At 37.1% G+C, this 21,958-nt stretch overlaps 1 long non-coding RNA gene across 1 annotated transcript; it reads left to right on the top strand.

Annotated features, from left to right (window-relative positions):
- Positions 1-354: 354 nt before the first annotated feature.
- On the top strand, positions 355-20,920 carry LOC114406317. The gene is made up of 3 exons (XR_003665404.1): positions 355-822; positions 967-1,161; positions 20,398-20,920. It is a non-coding gene; the product is annotated as an uncharacterized LOC114406317 (long non-coding RNA).
- Positions 20,921-21,958: the final 1,038 nt, after the last annotated feature.

The raw sequence follows: 21,958 nt of genomic DNA, 5'->3' as shown, positions 1-21,958 counted from the left end.
TAACAAACTTTAGGCCTCTGGCCCACTACTAACAAAAAGGAATCTAAATACAGCTCATATTTACTTAATTAAGTAAAGTCTATTGTTTTTTATTCTCAAAACCCACTGCTTTCATCATTTCTTCACGTAATCTTTCAGCCACTAAGATGTTCTCTTTGCACGTTGTGTTCTAGGCTCTTTCGGCTCACTTTGCAGAATTGGCCCATTAACAACAAATGTTGGAAGTCCCTGAGAACCAACATTGGGCCCAATTTCCCTCTTTGGGTCAGACGTCAAACCATGACCCATATCAATACCCCCTCCTTTTTCAACAACCTTGTCCTCAAGGTTAAAGTAAGGATAGTTGTCGCAAAAAGCCTTCTTGTCCTCTCAAGTAGCTGTCGTAGGTGAAAGCCCTTCCCATTGAATCAACACTTGATCAATGTAGCCACGGCCAAGACGAAGCATGTGGCTCTCTAGGATGGCAGAAGGCACCAAAGGCATAATAGTTTCAGTGACGTGGGTCGTTAATGGAGGTGGAGTAGTTGAAGGAGTTTCGTAGAAAGCTTTTAACTTTGTAGGATATGATTGGTCACCCCAGTCTCTCCATTGGAATAAGGATGATAGGTGCTACTAAAAGCGAGTGTTATGCCTTGTAAATGAAAGAGATCTCACCAAAAGCGGTTGTTAAATACACGATCACAATCATTGACAATCAACTTAGGCATGTCATGAAGCTTGTAGATGTCACTTAAGAACATAGGTGCAACGGAAGCAACGGAGAACTTGGCTGGTAATGTTTTGAAGTGAGTATACTTTGTCAAACAATCTACAATCACCTAGGTAATTGACTTCCCCTGTGACACTGGTAAGTGTGTAATAAAATCCATAGAGAAGTCTTTCCAGACCTAATTGGGAATAGGTAAAGGCTATAAAAGGCCATGCTATTTGTGATTGGGAGACTTATGCTTTTGACAAATCTCACAGGTTTGCACATACTCCTTGACATCCCGACACATGTGTGGCCATGAAAAGGAAGCTGCCAAACATATAAGCATGCCTTTAACACTTGAGTGTCCTCCTGCAAGGGTGGCATGGCAATCTTGAAGCAATTGAAAGCAAAGCGCAGACTCTAGTGGAACAAATAAGCACTGTTGGAAATACGAGACACCATCTATAAAGGTAAATCCTTTGTGCTCATCTCCTTCTTGAAACTTTTGCAAAAGTTTTTTCCCCGCATGATGGTTCACATAAAATTATTGCAATTGATCTATTAACAATGGTTGACGGGATGAAACCACCACCATCAACAATTCAAAACCCTCTAGAATCCTGGAAAGAGCATCAATAATGAAGTTCATGCACCTTGGTGTATAAAGAATATCATAATTGAACCCCAAAAGCTTTAGTTGAGATGGTGTTTGAATTGTTTGGTTGCACAAGACCGTACGAACTTTGTTGGTCATGGTAAATGCAAAAATACCGACCAAGAAGGTAATGATGCCACTTCTTCATTGTTGAGGTGATTGCAAACATCTCATGATCGTAGGATGAGGCAACCTACATTCTAGACGATAGTTTGCAGCTATAAAAAACAATGGGTGATTTTCTTGAGATAAGACAATGCCTACTGCCATGCCGGAAGCATCTATGGTGACCTCAAAGGTGAGATCAAAATTGGGGAGATGCAGAACTTAGAAGAAAAGTCATTGCATCTTTCAAAGATTGGAAGGTAGCACTAACTTGCTCCATCCACACAAAAGAGTGTTTATGCAATAACTCAATCAAGGCACTTGCAATATGCACATAATGTTGGACCCAATAGTGGTAGTAGGATGTGAGGCCAAGGAAAGTGCGAAGGGCAGTAGCGAAAAGTGGGGTTGGCTAATCAAGAATCACACACACCTTCTTTGGAGAAACAACAACACCTTTTTGTGAGATCACATAACCCAGGTATGAAACTTAGGCAACCCCAAAATCACACTTAGTAAATTTACCAAATAAACTATGCTTCTGCAATTGATATAATACTTAGTGTAAATGTTCTAGGTGGGAAGACTAGTGTTTGCTAAAGACAAGAATGTCATCATGAAACTCCAAAATAAAATCCATGCAAAAATGGTGTAAAGACCTCATTCATAGTTGCTTGGAAGGTTGATGGGGAATTAGACAAGCTGGCATGACCGAGAATTCAAAGTGTCCATCCACTATCCTAAACGTAGTCTTGAAGGTATCCTTAAGATTGAGAAACACCTAATGATAGCCTGACCTTAAATCCAATTTGGAGAAAACAATGGCACCATGTAACTCGTCCCTCAACTCAACAACAGTGGGTATCGAAAACATGTCCTTCACCATAATAGCGTTCAAGGCATGATAATTGACACAAAAAGGCCATGTGTTGCCTTTCTTTCGAACCAAAAGCACCTAGGAAGAAAAAGGGCTCGTGCTAGGACGGATGATCCCATCACGGAGCATTACTTCAATCATTTATGTCATGAGAGCTCGCTAAAATTGAGGGTGTCATACCCTAATTTCGTTTAGGGATGATCGTTTGCCAACATTTGGACTCTCGCCAGCCGAATTGAGCTGCTTAACACTAATTGCCACGCAATCTGAAGGGTTTTGTGATGTTTCAGAAGGAAATGTGCAAAGTATTCAAAAAAGGGAAAAAGGGTCACTTTTGGGGCATTTTTCAGCCCCTGGGCCCACTAGGAAGCTTAGGGTTAAAGTAACCAGTTCTCCTGGGCGAGCTAGGTTACTTTTGGAGGAAGCAAGTAGCTTACCTGGGCAAGCTACTATGCAACCTCCTCCCCTCATTTCCTATATATAGGCGTGAGGGGGCGACTGAGGAGAAGGGTCCAACACCTAAAATAAAGAGATTTTGAGTGAAATTAGTGAGAAGAAGGAGAAAGAAGAAGAAAAAACAAGGCCGAGACGCTTTCGTAACGTTTCTGTGATTGTTCTCCATCGTTCTTCGTCTGTTCTTCGTTCGTTCTTTATTCATCGACCGGTTAGTCTTTATTTTTGAAGCTTTGAATTCATTCTATGCACCCTTAGGGGTCCATCCTTGCTTTGTATATCTTCATCTTCATTCTTCTACCATCAATGATCACATTTCAATGTTTAAAGCGAGTTTCAACCGATCGTTTATACCGTAATCTCACTTTATCACTGTTAAAATTAATTTCAACCATTTGTTTGTGTTGTAATCTCACTTTATCATTGTCAAAATCAATTTCAACCGTTCATTTGTGTTGTAATCTCACTTAATCTATAAAATAAAGATTCAACCAATCGTTTGTGCTGTAACCTTGGTTAATCATTGAAAATAAAGTTTCAACCAGTCATTTACTTTGCAAGTCCTCTTTTAATGAGTTTGAAAGTAACCAAGTGAAACCAAAGCTAAAATCAACTCATAATCAAGCTTTTATCCATAAAAATTGCTTGAATTCGTCCAAAGGTCCAATGCCTTAAACAATCTCTTCTCCTTTTGTCAGTTAAAATGAATCGTTCGAAAGTCCAAAATCAATCCTACGCATAATTTTCATGCTTTCAAAGAACTACATATGTCTGAGTTCCTCATCGCAATTGAGGATACGTAGGAGCAAGATTCATGCTCTTTTCGACCCCAAAAAGATAAAAACATAAAAAGGGAAAATAAAATAAAGATTGAAGTCATGACTTTGCACATTGGATTAAAGGCTGCCGCCCCTTGAGGCAAACGCATGAGGTGTTAATACCTTCCCCACAAGTAAATGACTCCCGAACCTTTTATTCTTAAAATTTGTGGACCTCTTTTGGTTTTTACTAACGTTTTCCTCAAATAAATGTTGGTGGAGACTTCGTGCATTTTCCTTCCTTGAAAGATGCACCTGTGAGCCTCGCGTCGCTCTCCCGCTGAAGGGTAGATTGCGATAGTTGGCGACTCCACCGGGGACCTTTTTTAGAGAGTTAGGCCATTTAATTAGTATACATTTTTTTCATGACTTTCCCTTTGTTTGTTTCCCTTTCTTTCTTTTATGTTCTTGTATTCATGCAACTCTCTTGATGTTTTTTTACACTTTGTGTCGTTGTGTATTTAATATGTGCATTGATAAATATTTGTTTATTTGATGCACACACGACACCTACACTTTTTGCACACAGAGTGAGTTATTAAGGGCCCTATACCCAGGTCCATAGGAACATAGGAAGCGGAGGTGAATCTGTGGTCATGCTAAGTCTCCGACTAGCTTGTGTAGAAGCAAAGCTTCCAAGAGTATTTTGATGATGCCAAAGATTATTAAAGATTCATTCAAACAAGATTAAAGAATTAAGAAGATTCAAGTGAAGATTCAAGAGAAGACACAAGATATGCAAGAATCTCAAGAAAAACATCAAGATAAGTATAAAAAGAATTTTTCAAAGAAAAGATTGAATAGCACAATTTGTCCAAAAGAATTTTTCAAAGAAAAATCTTTTACCAGAGTTTTTACTCTCTGGTAATCGATTACCATAAGGCAGTAATCGATTACTAGAAGCCCAAAACAATTTTATAACTGTTTTACAAAGTAGTAATCGATTACCATGGGCATGTAATTGATTACCAATATTTTTTAACGTTGAATTTCAAATCTCAAGAGTCGCAACTTGTGACAATATTTTCAAAATTGTGTAATCGATTACACAATATTTGTAATCGATTACCAGTGGTTTTGAATGTTGGATTTCAAACTTCAACATGAAGACTCATAACCTTCGATAAAATAAACTGTGTAATTGATTACACCATAATGGTAATCGATTACCAGTGACTGGTTTTGAAAAATAAATTGCCAAAGAGTCACAACTTTTAAAGTGATTAGTTTTTGCCAAGAGTCACAACTTTTAACATGGCTCTTCAAGAGCCATCAAATGACTATAAATATGTGACCACGACACGAATTTCAGCACAGTGATTAACAATAATTCTCAACATCTTTCTAAGAGTTTTTGTTCAACACTTGCTTTGTCAAGAAAAGTTCATTGGGCAAAAACTTGTGCTATTATATTTTCTTCCTCTCCTCCATTCTTACAAAAAGCTTTTCAAGAGACCTACTCTTGGTGACTGTTTTCAACAGAAGGTCTTCTTGGTTGCAAACACTGAACACAAGGGACCAATGTTCCTTGGGTTCATTGCAAGAAGTAGGATTTGATTCTTGGTTGATCACTAGACACAAAAGACCAACGTCTTTTAGGTTCATTGCAAGAAGTGGGTATAACTTCTTGGTTGTTATCATTGGACACAAGGAACCAATGTTCCTTGGGGTTCATTGCAAGAAGTGGGAATAACTTCTTGGTTGTAATCACTGAACACAAAGGAGGGAAGTCCTTTGTGGTTCATTGCTTGTAAAGGATTTTACAAGTATAGTGGAAATCTAAAGCGGGTTGCTTGGGGACTGGACGTAGGCACGAGTTGTGGCCGAACCAGTATAAATCCGGTTTTGCATTCTCTCTTTCCTTAATCTCTTTTACTTTCTATTGTGTTTATATTTCTTTAAGTTTACTTCTCCTTATTTGTTATTTGAGTAACTTACAATTAAAGAAATAATTGAATCTAAGGAATATCTAAGAAAGGGAAATTTTCAATTAGGAATAGTCAACAAAATCTTAATTCAACCCCCCCTTCTTAAAATTTATGAGGTCACTTGTCCAATAAATGGTATCAGAGAAGGTTTCTTGTAGAATGTTTTGAAACTTCAAGAAATATGGCCTCAGCAAATTTCTTATTCCCAGAAGGAAATTCCATTAATAGGCCTCCTATCTTTAATGGAGAGGGTTACCACTATTGGAAAACCCGTATGCAAATCTTCATTGAAGCAATAGATTTAAACATTTGGGAAGCCATAGAAATAAGACCTTATGTACCCACTATAGTAGATGGAAGCACAACAACAGAAAAACCAAGAGATCAATGGTTTGAAGAAGATAGAAGAAGAGTTCAATATAATCTTAAAGCCAAAAACATCATTACTTATGCCCTAGGAATAGATGAATATTTTAGAATCTCAAATTGTACAAATGCCAAGGAGATGTGGGACACACTTCAACTCACACATGAGGGCACAATCGATGTTAAGAAATCTAGGATTAATACTCTAACCCATGAATATGAACTTTTTAGGATGAAAACAAATGAAAACATACAAGATATGAAGAAAAGATTCACTCACATAGTTAATCATCTTGCATCACTAGGAAAAACATTTCCAAATGAGGATTTAATAAATAAAGTTCTAACATGTCTAAATAGAGAATGGCAGCCAAAGGTGACTGCCATTACTGAATCTAAAGATCTATCTAGTATGTCTCTTGCCACATTATTTGAAAAGTTGCAGGAACATGAGATGGAATTGCAAAGACTCAATCAAAATGAAGAAAGTGACAAAAGAAAAAGGGGAATAACACTTAAAGCCTCATCCTCCTTCCAAGAAGATATTGACAACAAGGACTCGAATGATGAAGAAGACTTCTCTCTATTTGTGAAAAGATTTCACAAATTTATCAAAACAAGAAGAAATCAAAGATCTCAAAATTTCAATCAAAATAAGGGATCACAAGAGACTTCTCTAACCCTAAGGTGTTACAAGTGTAATCAACCTGGACATATAAAGGCAAATTGTCCAACAAATGAGCAATGGACTGAGAAAACTAAAAAGAAAAATTATGGAGAAAGGAAGGCTAAGAAAGCCTACATTGCTTGGGACAATAATGATTCATCTGAAGGCTCTGAGAAAGAAGAGATAAACCTCTTAACAAAGAACTATGAAAGTGAGGAGGATGACTCTAAAAAATGTAGATTGTCTCTTAAAACATCTTCTTCACAACACTATCGGTAAAATCTTAAAAGAGGTAACATCTAAACTATCTCTATAAATTAAGGTATGATTAGTATTTTCAGTTAAGTTATTATTGTGGCTAATAGAAAATAATTGTTGAAACTGTTTGATTATATTAAAATTTACTATGATTAATTAACTATATTTAGTTTAAAAAATTTGAATTTACATGATTGATTGAATTTTTAGTTGATTATGCTTAAATTGATTATGTATAATTTGATATGATTAAATTCTGTTGATATGCTAAAATAATTGAATTAAGTAAAAAATTACCATGTATGTGTTCATAACTACTTTTTTTGTTACTTAGAATTAAGTTTTGATTCTTTGGTAATCGATTACCACTATGAGTAATCGATTACAGTAGAACAAACTTCTTGTAATCGATTACAATTTCCATGTAATCAATTACATATAAAGTATTAGTTTTGGTAATCGATTACAAGAACTGTGTAATCGATTACAACGCGTCTTCTCCTACTCCTATAAATATGAAACGACAGAAACACAACCTTCGCGTTTTCTCCTCCGCGACACATCCCTTTCTCTCAAAACTTCAAAATCACATAACTCCTTCATTTCTCAACCAAATCACCTCCCACAAAGCCCATTCTTCATCATTTTTTATTCTCTTTTATCTCTATCGATCAAAATTTTCAAAAAAAACTCCTAAACTGGCAGAATCATCAAAGAAAAGAAAGGGCGTTTCGACCTCATCCGTGGCCATCGGAACTCAAAGCCACGGAGCCTCTAGAGTGCAGACAACACCAATTCCTCCCTCCATTTCATCTTCCACGTTGTTTTCTTCGAAAGCACAACGTATCCGGTACACTTCCTTTTTCTCGTCTCGTTCTATACTAGACCTTAAGTTTCTTGACTTGAAGTTCTTTGATGATGAAATGTTCGAATGTTTTCAAGCATTTCAGAACTCCAGGTTAATCCAATTCATGTCTATGAAACTTCCTTTCTATCCTGAATTAGTTAGAGCTTTTTATTCAAATTTAGAAATTCAGGAGGGTACTCTAGTTTCCGAGGTATATGGGATTAGAATGGTTATTGATGAGTCCTTTTTCTTTGAGTTAAGCCAATTGTCTAGTGATGGTGTACCATTTGAGGGCACCATTGATGAGGACTGGAAGTTTGATTTCTCCAGTCATGATGCCCTTAGGTTGGTTTGCACCAATCAAGCGGATATGACCGGTATATTACTTGCTGGATCATTGGCATTTGAATGTCGCATCATGCACTATCTGATTGTGCGTATCCTTTTTCCTCGGTCATCTAACCTTGCTCAGGTTTCTGAGGAAGACTTGGTTGTCATGTGGGTTTTACTTACCGGTTGTCAAATCAACTGAGCCCACCTTGTTAGATATCGCATGCAAAAGGCATTGCGATCAAATGCACCCCTTCCTTATCCTCATCTAATTACTCTATTCTTGTTTCATTTTGATGTCCCTCTTGACTCTTAGACATTTGTTCAAGTCAAGAGATCATTTTCTATCGAGGCAGGAGTTGTTACTTCCTTCGGATACCGCAAAGACCGTGATGGCTCTTGGGTGAAGAAGGACGTTCCTACACAGGCAGCAGAGGACCGCTCTCCATCATCACCTCCTCAGAGGGATGACTCTTCATCCTTTATGCAAAACGTTCTTGATAGACTGGATGGACTACACACGTATATCGGTGAGCGTTTTGACTCTCTGGAAAGCCGCATTGATACACGATTTGCAGACATGGATACTCATATTGATCGGCTTGAGGAGGATGTGAGTTTCATCCGTTAGTGCTTCGACCTTCCACCACCGCCTTCATAGATTTAGATTAATATTTCTTTGCCGTGTATCTGGCTATATTTTATGACATTATGTTAGTTGTTTATTTTCTAAACTTGGTTACCTTGTTTACTTATTTGGTACTTAGTTGATTATGATTGAACTTGGTTATTAAGTTGATGTGTTTAAACTTGGTTATTTTGTTGATATATGACTATGACTGAAATTTATGAATGTGTTATTAAAATTATGTTGGGTATGCTTTAAAATTATTTATGTATGATTTTATTTTTTTCACGCACTTTGGCTTTTTGATGTTGCCAAAGGGGGAGAGAAAAATGGGTATTTTAGAAATCAATATATTATATTTACAAAGTTTTAAATTAAGCATAAATTCAAAAAGAAAGGGCGAGAAAAAGATGAGTGAACAATAGATCAAATATTGTATATATTCTCTTGATTTTAGGATTTGTCATCATCAACAAGGGGGAGATTGTAGAAGCAAAGCTTCCAATAGTATTTTGATGATGCCAAAGATTATTAAAGATTCATTCAAACAAGATTAAAGAATCAAGAAGATTCAAGTGAAGATTCAAGAGAAGACTCAAGATATGCAAGAACCTCAAGAAAAACATCAAGATAAGTATAAAAAGAATTTTTCAAAGAAAAGATTGAATAACACAATTTGTCCAAAAGAATTTTTCAAAGAAAAATCTTTTACCAGAGTTTTTACTCTCTGGTAATCGATTACCATAAGGCAGTAATCGATTACCAGAAGCCCAAAACAGTTTTATAACTATTTTACAAAGTAATAATCGATTACAATGGGCATTTAATCGATTACCAATGCTTTTGAACATTGAATTTCAAATCTCAAGAGTCACAACTTGTGACAAAAAATTTTCAAAATTGTGTAATCGATTACACAATATTTGTAATCGATTACCAGTGGTTTTGAACGTTGGATTTCAAACTTTAACATGAAGACTCACAACCTTCAATAAAATAAACTGTGTAATCGATTTCACCATAATGGTAATCGATTACTAGTGACTGGTTTTGAAAAATAAATTGCCAAAGAGTCACAACTTTTAAAGTGATTAGTTTTTGCCAAGAGTCACAACTTTTAACATGGTTCTTCAAGAGCCATCAAATGACTATAAATATGTGACCACGACATGAATTTCAGCACAGTGATTAACAATAATTCTCAACATCTTTCTAAGAATTTTTGTTCAACACTTGATTTGTCAAGAAAAGTTCATTGGGAAAAAACTTGTGCTATTCTATTTTCTTCCTCTCCTCCATTCTTACAAAAAGCTTTTCAAGAGACCTACTCTTGGTGACTGTTTTCAAGAGAAGGTCTTTCTTGGTTGCAAACACTGAACACAAGGGACCAACGTTGCTTGTGTTCATTACAAGAAGCAGGATTTGCTTCTTGGTTGATCGCTGGACACAAAAGACCAACGTCTTTTGGGTTCATTACAAGAAGTGGGTATAACTTCTTGGTTGTTATCACTGGACACAAGGGACCAATGTTCCTTGGGATTCATTGCAAGAAGTGGGAATAACTTCTTGGTTTTAATCACTAAACACAAAGGAGGGAAGTCCTTTGTGGTTCATTGCTTGTAAATGATTTTACAAGGATAGTGGAAATCTCAAGCGAGTTACTTGGGGACTGAACGTAGGCACGAGTTGTGGCCGAAACCAGTATAAATCTGGTTTTGCATTCTCTTTTTCCTTAATCTCTTTTAATTTCTATTGTGTTTATATTTCTTTAAGTTTACTTCTCCTTATTTGTTATTCGAGTAACTTACAATTAAAGAAATAATTGAATCTAGGGAATATCTAAGAAAGGGAAATTTTCAATTAGGAATAGTCAACAAAATCTTAATTCAACCCCCCTTTCTTAAAATTTTTGAGGCCACTTGTCCAGCAGCTTGATGACATGGAAACCTCATCTAGTGTTTTTTCTTTGATGATACGTTGTCGCTGGTAGTCCCTACCGCCACAATGTTTGATATCAAAGGGAATGACATATCTAGAAACCTTTGAAAGTTAGGTGCAACCACCTTGGGAATTATCACTAAATAGCGAGCTTTTAGTTCCCCCCATTAGGTTCCTAAAATTGGGGCATGGAGCAAACACGCTACATGTTTGTTTCCTTGACATTACCATGCATATTTTTATAACGTCATGTTTGTGTGCGTTGTTATGTCTTCTCAGCATTATTTGATTGTGTTACCATGCTTGTCCGTCTAGCATGTTTCTTTTCATGATATCAACCATGTGCTTTCAGGCATGTGTTCCCGGATTATGTCATCACTCATGCATTGCATTTGTCTTGTCATTTGGTCCCGGGATGTCGGAAGGTTCGCATCACTTCCTTAAATACATGCATGGGGCACCATAATAATGATTGCAAATGAGCCAGGATGCCCAAATGTTTGTGAGTAAGAAGAGATGATCTTCTGGGCTCTTGTGTCTGTAAAATGCATTTGTGTCATGCATAGCGTAAGCATTCCCTCATGCATTCATCATATTTCCTTCATGATGGGGTGTCGAAGTATTGATCAACAGAATTTTTCATTCTAGCAAAACATGGGATCGAATCAAGCACCTTTGTTTAAGAATAGGTTCTATCATGTCAAAATCAAAAGCCTAGAAGTTTCCAGTTCGTAAGAGTTAAGGTAGTTGATGGATCAACTCCAACGTCAAGCTTTCCGCAAGACATATGGGAAGATCTGGGATCTAACTATGATAGAAGTCTCTGTTGAAGCCATTGCATCCCTCACTCAGTATTACGATCAGCCGCTAAGGTGCTTCACGTTTGGGGACTCTCAATTAGTACCAACCGTAGAAGAATTTGAAGAGATATTGGGATGCCCACTAGAAGGAAGAAAACCGTATCTCTTTTCTGGTTTCTACCCCTCCATGGCAAGAATATCCAAAGTGGTCAAAATCTCGGCACAAGAATTGGACCAAGTAAAACAAAATAGAAATGGGGTGGTCGGAATACCAAGGAAGCACTTGGAGGAGAAAGCAAAGGCTTTGGCGGATCAAGGTTGTCGCAACCTACCCTTCAGCGGGAGGGCGACGCGAGACTCACGGATGCGTCTTCCATGGAAGGAAAAACGCGCGGAGTGCCATCAAAGTTTATTAGAGGAAAACGTTAGAAAAACCAAAAGTAGGTCTACAAATTTTGAAAATAAAAGGTTCAGCAGTTGCTTACGCACGGGGAAGGTATTAGCACCCCACGCGTCCGCCACAAGGGACCGCAACCTTTAATCAAATGTGCAAAATCATGACTTCAAGTTTGTTTTATTTTCCCTTTTTCACATTTTTTATCTTTTTGGGGTCGATAAGAGTGGGGCTCTTGCTCCTACGTATCCTCAATTGCGATGAGGAACTCAGACCTACGTAGTTCTTTGAAAAGCAAGAAAGTTATGTGGAGTACTGATTTTAGACTTTTAAACGGTTCATTTTAACCGATAAAAGCAAAAAGACCGTTTAAGGCGTTGGACCTTTGAAAGGATTCAAGCGATTTTCTTCTGGACAAAAGTTTGATTATTAGTTTTATTTTCACTTGGTTATTTTCCAACTCATTTAAAGAGAACTTTCAAAGTAAATGAGCGGTTGAAACTTATTTTTTTGATGATTAACTGAGGTTATAGCACAAACAATTTGTTGAATTTTATTTTAATGGTGATTAAAAGAGATTACAACACAAATGATCGGTTGAAATTCATTTTAACATTGATTAAGTGAGATTACGGCTTAAACGATCGATCAAAATTCGCTTTAAACAAAGAAAAAGATCACCGATGGTAGAAGAATGAAGATGAAGACATGCAAAGCAAGAATGGACCCCTAAGGGTTAATAGAATGAAATCAAAGCTTCACAAAAAACTAACTGGTCGAAGATCGAAGAACGATGAAGAACAGACAAAGAAGGACGAAGAACGGTCACGAAATTGATCACAGAAATGTTACAGAAGCGTTACGAAAGCACCTTAGCCATGATTTTTCTTCTCCTTTCTCCTTCTTCTCACTAATTTTAGTGAAAGCTTCTTATAAATGATGCTGAACCCCTTCCCCTCAGCCCCTCACGCCTATTTATAGGAAAATGAGGGGAGGAGGTTGCACAATAGCTCGCCCAGGTGTTCGCTGGTTCCGGCAAGTGCACCGGATCACACAAGTAGTATAAAATGGTAAGAACCGAGTATCGAACACTTGGGGAACTTGTGTTATTTGGTAAGCTATTTCAACAAATAGGTGTCTGGTGTGTAAAGGTAAGTGTGAATATGAACAGGTGTACAAACTATCTGTGCAAAAAGAAAGAAAATCACACGAGAGAAATGATGTGTAAAATCAAGTACAGAACATGTTGGTTTTCCTAATAGGTGTTTGATGCTAAAAAGATATTCTCTATCTAACAATGCTCATGTGTTCTTATGGTGTCTCCTTAGATACTAAACCCCGATTCCTCATGATAGTTTAGCCTAATCCTGATCAAGCATCATCCGCAGATTCCTCTTGTAAGACTAAACTCAACCAGGACCGCATTAAGACACACATACTCAACTAAATTATCGCACCCCGATTCCTTGTGAAAGCATGACAACTCAGCCCTGCACTATCAAGGACTTTAGAGTCAGACCAGTTTCCACTGTTGAATGACCCTAACAAAGCATGCATCTACGCGATCAAGGTAAAGGCATACTGGAATGAAAAGCAGATAGCACAGAGAACACACAAAACATCATTAAATAAATAGAAATATATTTACATCAGGTACCTACAGGGAAGATCCAACAGAGGATTTAGCTTTCCATACCAAGAATTCTTCTTAACAACAAAGAGAAGAACAAGATGAAAGATTGCAAAATTACAACTGATGAGGATGTCTCCTTCACCTCGAGGATCTCACAATCACTCACAAACTCATCTCAAGCTCTCAAATTGGCTCCTACTTCAAGCTCTGGTCTCTGCAGATCTTCATATAGCAAAATCTCTCAAAACTCTCTGGAACTTGGACCTTTCTCTATCTAGAAACCCTAGACATGCAAAGCTCTGAATCCCAATCCAAACTCTCTTTCTAAAATCTGATTTCAGGCTTAAATAGGTGGCCTTGTTCGTGCTTGTGCGCTTAGCGCACTTATGGACCGCTTAGCGCACATTAGTGGATTTTGGCTTAGCGCGCCTTTCTCGCTTAGCGGATGAACTGAAGCGGTGTGCTTAGTGAGATGAAGCGGTGCGCTTAGCGAACCTGTACAACTCATCTTCTTCTAGAGTCTTCCTCGCGCTTAGCCCAAGAGTGTTGCGCTTAGCGGACGCTCGCTAAGCCAGCAGATTGGCTTAGCGAGAAGGTGAAAAACAACACTTTCCAAAGCTTGCCTAATAAACCTGAAATTGAATGAAAATGATTATTAAAAACACAAAATGAAAATACTAAGTATTTATCACCTATACTTAACAAAAAATACTTATAAAACTTCGAAATAACCATAAATTGGGAGAGTTTGATACAATTTATACAAGTTTTATACACAAAAGTTAGCCATTTTCATTGACTGACAATTCCCCCAAATTTACAGTTTTGCTTGTCCTCAAGCAATCAAGAACAACTCACTTGTCCTCAAGTGATAACAACATGCAGTGATTATGTACAGAGGTGTATGCATAAAAAATTACTGATTGCATGATGAGAAAGATGAAGCAATGTGTACCTATCACTTGTCTTCACAAAATATGCAGTTATTCAAAGAGAAAAATAAAATGTGAACTATACAGTTAGATGAAGTTAATCATAAGACAGATATAAAGGAAAGTACCTTAAACCACAGTCTCACGACCACTATTTCACTCAAGCACAAGTGTGTAAGCTATTCATTGATAACAACTAACAGGAGATCCAACCTTTGAATTTCATCCGAAATGTATAAACAAAATCAAAAGGGCTTTCTTAGGATTGTAGTGAGGCTTGACTACAACAATTTATTGGTTTTTCTAGGATTCAAATGTTTAGATTCTAAGAGAGCACAAGTCCTAGACTTATCCCAATGATCTTGTATCATACGAGTAGCTTTCTCACTATCTTTTCCTTTTAAGTTGCTTTTGACCTTATTGTAACAACACAATTTATTCTTTTATTTTTCTCTTTTTTTTAACATACAACTTATTTGTTGTGTGTGCTGATGCTTAACCTTTTTCTTTTCATTCTAATTGACTTCCCTCCCCCAAATTTAGAGTAAGTTTGTTATCAGAGTCGTACCCGAATCAAATAAACATTAAAATGCAGTATCTAGGAAGTGATCCTAGATCGTCTCCCAGTGAGCAATGATCAAATAAACGTTCATAACATATAATAATAAAATAGTAACAAATGGGGGGGTTGTTTGTTTTTGTAATTTAAACAGCAAGCAAACTTGAATTAAAAAATAACAGAACTAAAACATGTTGTTTCCCCTTGATTCAAAAGCAAGTCTCTTATCCTAGGTTACTTGAATTTATCCCTAATCAGTTCAACCACTTAATCCAACCCGAAATTAATTAACTAAGCGAAAATTACCACAAGGCTGTCATTATGTGATTAAGCAACACATACACCAATTAATTCCTCTCACATGTCCATTAAGCATGAACGTTAATTAAGCACAGAGACAATTAAGCAAGCATTAAGCATGCATGGATTAATATCAGCAACAAATACAGAATAATTGGTGAAGGGGAAAAAAAAACTCATCAGAATTTAATATTAAAAACAAAACCTCAAAGAGAGCTATGCTTAATCCTCAAGAGAAAACAACACTAGAGATTCAGCCTTCCATTAATAGCAGAAACGAAAACAAAAACAGAAATACAAACAGAACAAAAACAAACAACAACAAATACAAAATGGAACCCAACTAACCAAAACAAAACTGGAAACAACAAATGAAATACAGAACTCTAAACGAAATACAACCCAGCAACATAAACGAAATACAACAACTAGAAACTAATTGCAACAGAGAAACAAAAATGAATCTACAAACAGAAACCGAAAATGAAATTGAAATTGGAAATGAAATGCAGAAAAGAATAGGAAATCAAAGGCAGAAAACGAACTAAAATTAGAAGACAGAGATGAAAATGAAACTAGAAATAAAAGAAGAAAATGAAATTGGAATTTGAAGCAGAAAAGGAAAATGGAGTTGCTACATGAACAGTACTATGCGCGTGAACAGTAACACAAAAAACTGAAAAATGAAACCCTACGATATCTCTCTACATGAACAGTAATCGACCCACACCTAAAACCCTAGTAGCTAGGCTCACTAAAGGTCACTAAGCCCCAAAGCTTACAAATTTGATTTTTGGGCCCAATAAGGTCTGGTGGCCCAATTACAAAAATACAGCCCAAAAACAAAATAAAATAAAACTGGACGACAAATAAAATTGTCTGCTCTCTTCAAGTCCAAGCCGGTTCAGCCCAATTCCGGATCCAAGCCCAATTGCTTATAATTCTCCTGAAATTAAATTAGAACACATAATTAGTCAAGTAGGCCCAAATGATAAAACTACATAATTAATTTGACAATTAAGGCTAATTAGTAATTAAAATGGTGATAGAAAGGGGTACGAAATATGAGAAAATAATGACACATCAAATTCCCCCACACTTATCCTTTTGCACTCCTGGGCAAAATCACAAAGCAGAGCAAGGAACAAATCCAGAGACAAACAAACACAAAAACATTTACATATTTCTCTATGAATCTCAAGGAATGAAAGGAATGGGCAACATCCAACACGTAAAGAGTTAAAGAATCAAGAGAGTCATGAAAATCATCCAAGCACCTTAAACATGGCAAGGTAGTCAATCAAATCAAGAATTGTATGAAAAGTGATAAATCCTCACAAGATACGCACTCTATCTCTCAAGTGTCTAGGCTACTGTTTACTCTCAGAGCACCCATGAAAAACAAACACCACATAGACTTGGCAAGACTCTAAAATTGACAACCAAACACCACAAACACATGCACATGAGGATCAAAAGGTCTTTTAAGGTTGTAATGGGGCCAGGGACAAGGTAGAGGAAAGTATGGGATAAGTAGCTAAAACCCAAAGGAATAGAGGAACAATGGGGAATAAGTGGAAATTAAGCAAAAGTAGTAAACCCAAAACCAAAATTAAAAATTAAGCATAAAAAGTAAACCCAAAACCTCCAATATCAACAAAATCAACCAAGTCCTCAAACCAGTCCAAGTCCTCAAAACAAGACCTCATTTATTCAACTTCATTCTTTTTCTGCTTTTTTTTTTTATTGAACATTAGCATTTGAAAGCATTTTGAATATTTGAAAAATAAAGCAAAAATTAGGCAATATATGTATATACATCAAGCATGGCAAAAATACATCATCAAGCATGGCAAAAAAAAACATATCATCCTATGAAACATACCCCCCAACACTTATTCGCAAAACAATTCCAAAGCTCCAAAATTCCTTAAGGGTAGGGTGAGATCATGGTTTTTCACTTAAGGCTTGTAATGAGCTTCAAAACAAAGAAAGGGGAACATAGGCTCAAAAGGGCTATCAAAGGAATTAATTCAAGGTAGGCTCGTTTGGCTAGAGGCTTATAAGAACAAAATGCCTAAATCATCTCCCAACATGCATGTGAACCAAGAAGTATCAACAAGAGTCAAACCAAGGCTATTGTGCAAGCAATCAATGGGGCATAACACACCGAATAAAATAGATGATGATGGCTCAAAATCTCACCAAGGGTAAATCTATCACTTTCAATTCAACCTTTCAAAACTAACTTGACATGTAGAGAAAAACAAGAATTTCAATTCACAAAATGCCAAGAAACTCCTATTTCAAAAACAATTACCCATTACCTGTACATAACCTAGAATTCAAAGAGAAACATGCAATGTTGTACACAAAACATAAAACCAAAATAACAAAATTAACCTAGAAAACCCCAAACAAAGAACAATCTCCCCCCACACTTAAACAACACATTGTCCTCAATGTAGCACAATCATAAGATCAAGAGTAATCAGAACAATCAATAAATTTGGACAAGTGCAATAAAAGTAAAGAAGGAGACAGAAAAAGAAAACTCCCTAAGTCATGGCGGAAGAGAAGTAGGGTGAAGTAAGGAGGTCTCCTCCACCACTACATCCACCAAAGAGGGATTTTTGAGGAAAGGTTTTAGCTAGTGTCCATTGACCATGAAGCTTTTATCTGTGGATTCACTTTTGATCTCAACTGTACCATAAGGAAAAACATTAGTCACCACAAAAGGACCAATCCACTTTGACCTCAACTAACCACTCATGAGTCCGAGCCTAGAATTATACAATAAAACTTTCTGTCCAACCATGAAGTCCTTCTTAGCTATCAAGCAGTCATGGAACTTCTTGGTCTTCTTGTAGAATTTGGAATTCTCATAGGCTTCTAAACGGATCTCATCTAGCTCACTTAGTTGCAACTTCATTTCCTCTCCAGCCTGATCAATAGAGAAGTTGCAGGTCTTTACAACCCAGTAGGCTCTGTGCTTTATCTCTATAGGAAGATGACATTCCTTGCCAAAAATAACCCGATAAGGAGACATTCCTATGGGTGCTTTGTAGGCAGTCCTATGCGCCCAAAGAGCATCATCCAGTCTGGTGCTCCAATCCTTTCTGTTCGGCTGCACAATCTTCTCCAAGATCCTTTTTATCTCCTTGTTTGAAATCTTAGCCTGCCCATTAGTTTGGGGGTCGTAAGGTGTGGAAATTCTGTGCACGACCCCATACTTTTTGAGCAAGGCATACATGGATCTGTTATAAAAATGGGTGCCTTGATCACTAACGATGGCTCTAGGGATTGTAAACCTGCAAAACATATTAGATCTAACAAAATCCACAATAACCTTAGCATCGTTAGTTCTGGTGGCTTTGGCTTCCGCCCATTTTGAAACATAATCAACAAAAAGGAGAATATAAACAAAACCAAAAGAGACAGGGAAAGGCCCCATAAAGTCTATACCCCAGACATCAAACACCTCACAGAACAACATGGGTTGTTGAGGCATTTGCTGTCTCCATGAAAGTGAGCCGCCTGCTCTTTGACAAGGCTCACAAGTGCTACAGATTCTCCACGCATCCTTGAAGATGGTGGGCCAATAGAAACCGCAATCAAGCACCTTGCGAGTTGTCCTCTGTATGCCAAGATGGCCACCTGGTGCGGAAGAATGATAGAATTGCAGGACCGAGTCAATCTCATGGTCTGGAATGCATCTCCTAATAACCTGGTCACTGCACAACTTCCACAAATAGGGGTCATCCCAAATATAATGCTTAGCATCGCTCTTAATTTTATCAGTTTGAGCTTTAGATGCTTAGGGAGGAAAAACAGAAGCAACCAAATAATTCACAATATTAGCAAACCAAGGAGTGGGGAAGGAATCAGAAATATTATACAGAATGTACAGAATTGAATGCATGATTGTGATGGAGTTTGTGCTTCTTTTCATGAGTTTGAGCAAGTGTGTATGTTAGACAAAGAAAGAACAAGAATGTGAACTTGCAATTAGAATTGTTAGTCAGTAGACAGATTGATTGAGAAAGAAAAGCTTGAACCAAAACCGGTGAGGGTGTGATCTTAAACTGTGAGTGAACGACTAGCTGTGAGTAATAATCTTTGCATCAATCTATGAATTTTAGAATGAAATGTATGAATGAGGACATGATGAAGGCCATGATTGTGTATATACAAGCCATTTGACCAAAAAGCTTACCTTAAATTATAATTGTATCATTTGCACCCTTTGTGAGCTGAATGATATTGTCAATAATTGAACCCTAAACATAAATGATTATCTCCAGATACCTTGCTTAGATTCTAGAAGAGCATATGGTTCAAGGAAAATTTACCCCAAATTTGGGGGAGTGGAGTTGATTGGGATGTAAAGTAAAAGGTAAAGCATCAGCACACACAACAATTAAGTTGTACGTTAAAAAAAAAAAAAAGAGAAGAGCAATCGAAGAAAATGTGCATTGTTTTAATAATGTCAAAAATGAATTAAAGTGAAAGGCTAGTGACTAAGCTAAATGTATTGAAAAGATTACTTGGATAAGTCTAGGATTTGTGCTCTCTTAGAATCTAAGCCTTTGAATCCTAGAAAAACCAATGATTTTTGTAGCCAAGCCTCACTACAAGCCTGTGAAAGTCCTTCTGATTCTGTTCATGTATTTCTGACTTTATGGCTTGAGATGAAGTTCAAAGATTGGACCTCTTGCTAGTTGTTATTAATGAATAGCTTAAACACTTGTGCGTAAGTGAAACAGTAGCCATGAGATTGTGGTTTAAGCTACTTTCCTTGATATCTGTCTTATGCCTAACTTCATCTAATTGTACAGGTTACATTTTATTCTTCTCTTTGGATAACCGCATGCTTTGTGAAAGACAAGTGATGAAGGCATTTTGCTTCATTCTCTTATCATGCAATCAGTAACTTTTGTTGCATACACCTTTGTACATAGTCACTGCATGTTATTGTCACTTGGGGACCAGTGAGCTGTTCTTTATTTGCTTGAGGACAAGCAAAACTGTAAATTTGGGGGAGTTGTTAGTCGATGAATATGACTAACTTTCGTGTATAAAACTTGTGTAAATTGTATCAAACTCCTCCAATTTATGTTTATTTTGTAGTGTTGTAATTACTTTTTGTTAAAGATAGGTAATAAATACTTAGTACTTCCATTTTGTGTGTTTAATAATCATTTTCTCTCAATTTCAGGTTAATTAGGCAAGTTTGTGAAGTGTTGATGTTCACACACTCGCTAAGCTAGCAGATTGGCATAGCGAGCCATCCGCTGAGCGTAACATTCCTCGGCTAAGCGCGAGGAAGAATTTGGAAGAAGGATGAGCTGTGCATGTTCGTTGAGTAAAGGGTCATCCCGCTAAGCGCACCACTTCAGTCCATCCGCTGAGCGAGAAAGGCATGCGCTAAGCCGAAATTCACTAATGCGCGCTAAGCAGTTCAGAGTTGCGCTAAGTGTGCAAGCACGAACAAAGCCTTCTATTTAAGCCTGAAATCAGATTTTGGAAGGGAGTTTGGTCTTTTCTTGAAGCTTCTGCATGTCTAGGGTTTTCTAGAGAAAGAAAGGTCCAAGATCCAGAGAGTTTGAGAGATTTTCCTGTGTGAAGATCCGTAGAGACCGAAGCTTGAAGAAGTTGTCCTGAGAGCTTGAGATGAGTTTGTGAGTGATTGTGAGGTCCTAGAGGTGGAGGAGACATCCCCACCACTTATATTTCTTCAATCCTTCATCTTTCTCTTCTCTTTGTTGTAAAGGAAGCTTCCCAGTTATGGAGAGCTAAATCCTCTGTTGTTTCTTCCTTTTAGGTACTTGATGTAAATATCTGTATATCTATTTAATGATGTTTTGTGTGTTCACTGTGCTATCAGAACTTCATTCTACCATGCCTTTGCCTTGATCATGTAGATGCATGTGTTTGTAGGATCATTCAACAGTGGGAACTGGTTTGATTCTTAGAACTTGATAGGACATGGCTAGATTGTAGTATTTTCACGAGGGATCGGGGTACGGTAACCTAGTTGTTGTATGTTTGTCTTTATGCGGTTCTGGTTGAGTTTAGTCCAACAAGAGGAATCTGAGGATGATGCTTGATCAGGATTAGGCTAGACTATCATGAGGAATCGTGGTTTAGCATTTCAGGAGACACCATAGAACACATGAGCATTGTTAAGTAGAGAATATCCTTTTAACATTAGGCACCTATTAGGAAGACCAATGTGTTGTCTACTTGTCTTTACGCATCATTACTCACGTGATTTTCCTTTTAATAGTTAGTTTACATACCTGTGCATAATCCACACATCTCTTTTCATACTAGACACCTATTCACTGAAGTAGCTTGACCAAGTAACACAAGTTCCCCGAGAGTTCGATACTCAGTTCTTACCGTTTTATACTACTTGCACGATCCAGTGCACTTGCCACGACAGAACACATTTCAATTAGTCCTTAACATGTTCATGCAAAATTCTTAGAGAGTCTTTGATTGTGAACTTTTTCTTGAACTTTTACGTTTCCTTATGATTGTGTCTATTGTGAATTTGAGTTTTGGTGATTGAATTGCTGGCTGAAATTTTGATCCTAAGTGAATATTGAACTCCTAAAACTGTGATAAACAATCCTAGTGAGTTCAACATACATAGGAAGGTTGAAAGTAACCCCAAGGCAATCAATATTCCATGCTAAAAAAAAAAATCAAAATCTAAAATCGCTGGTGCTGGTGCTGGCAACATGGACATACGAACTTGTAAAATTACTGAG

The sequence above is a fragment of the Glycine soja genome, chromosome 3 (assembly GCF_004193775.1).
Source record: "Glycine soja cultivar W05 chromosome 3, ASM419377v2, whole genome shotgun sequence".
NCBI lineage: Eukaryota > Viridiplantae > Streptophyta > Magnoliopsida > Fabales > Fabaceae > Glycine > Glycine soja.
This window is presented reverse-complemented; position numbering and strand designations above follow the sequence as displayed.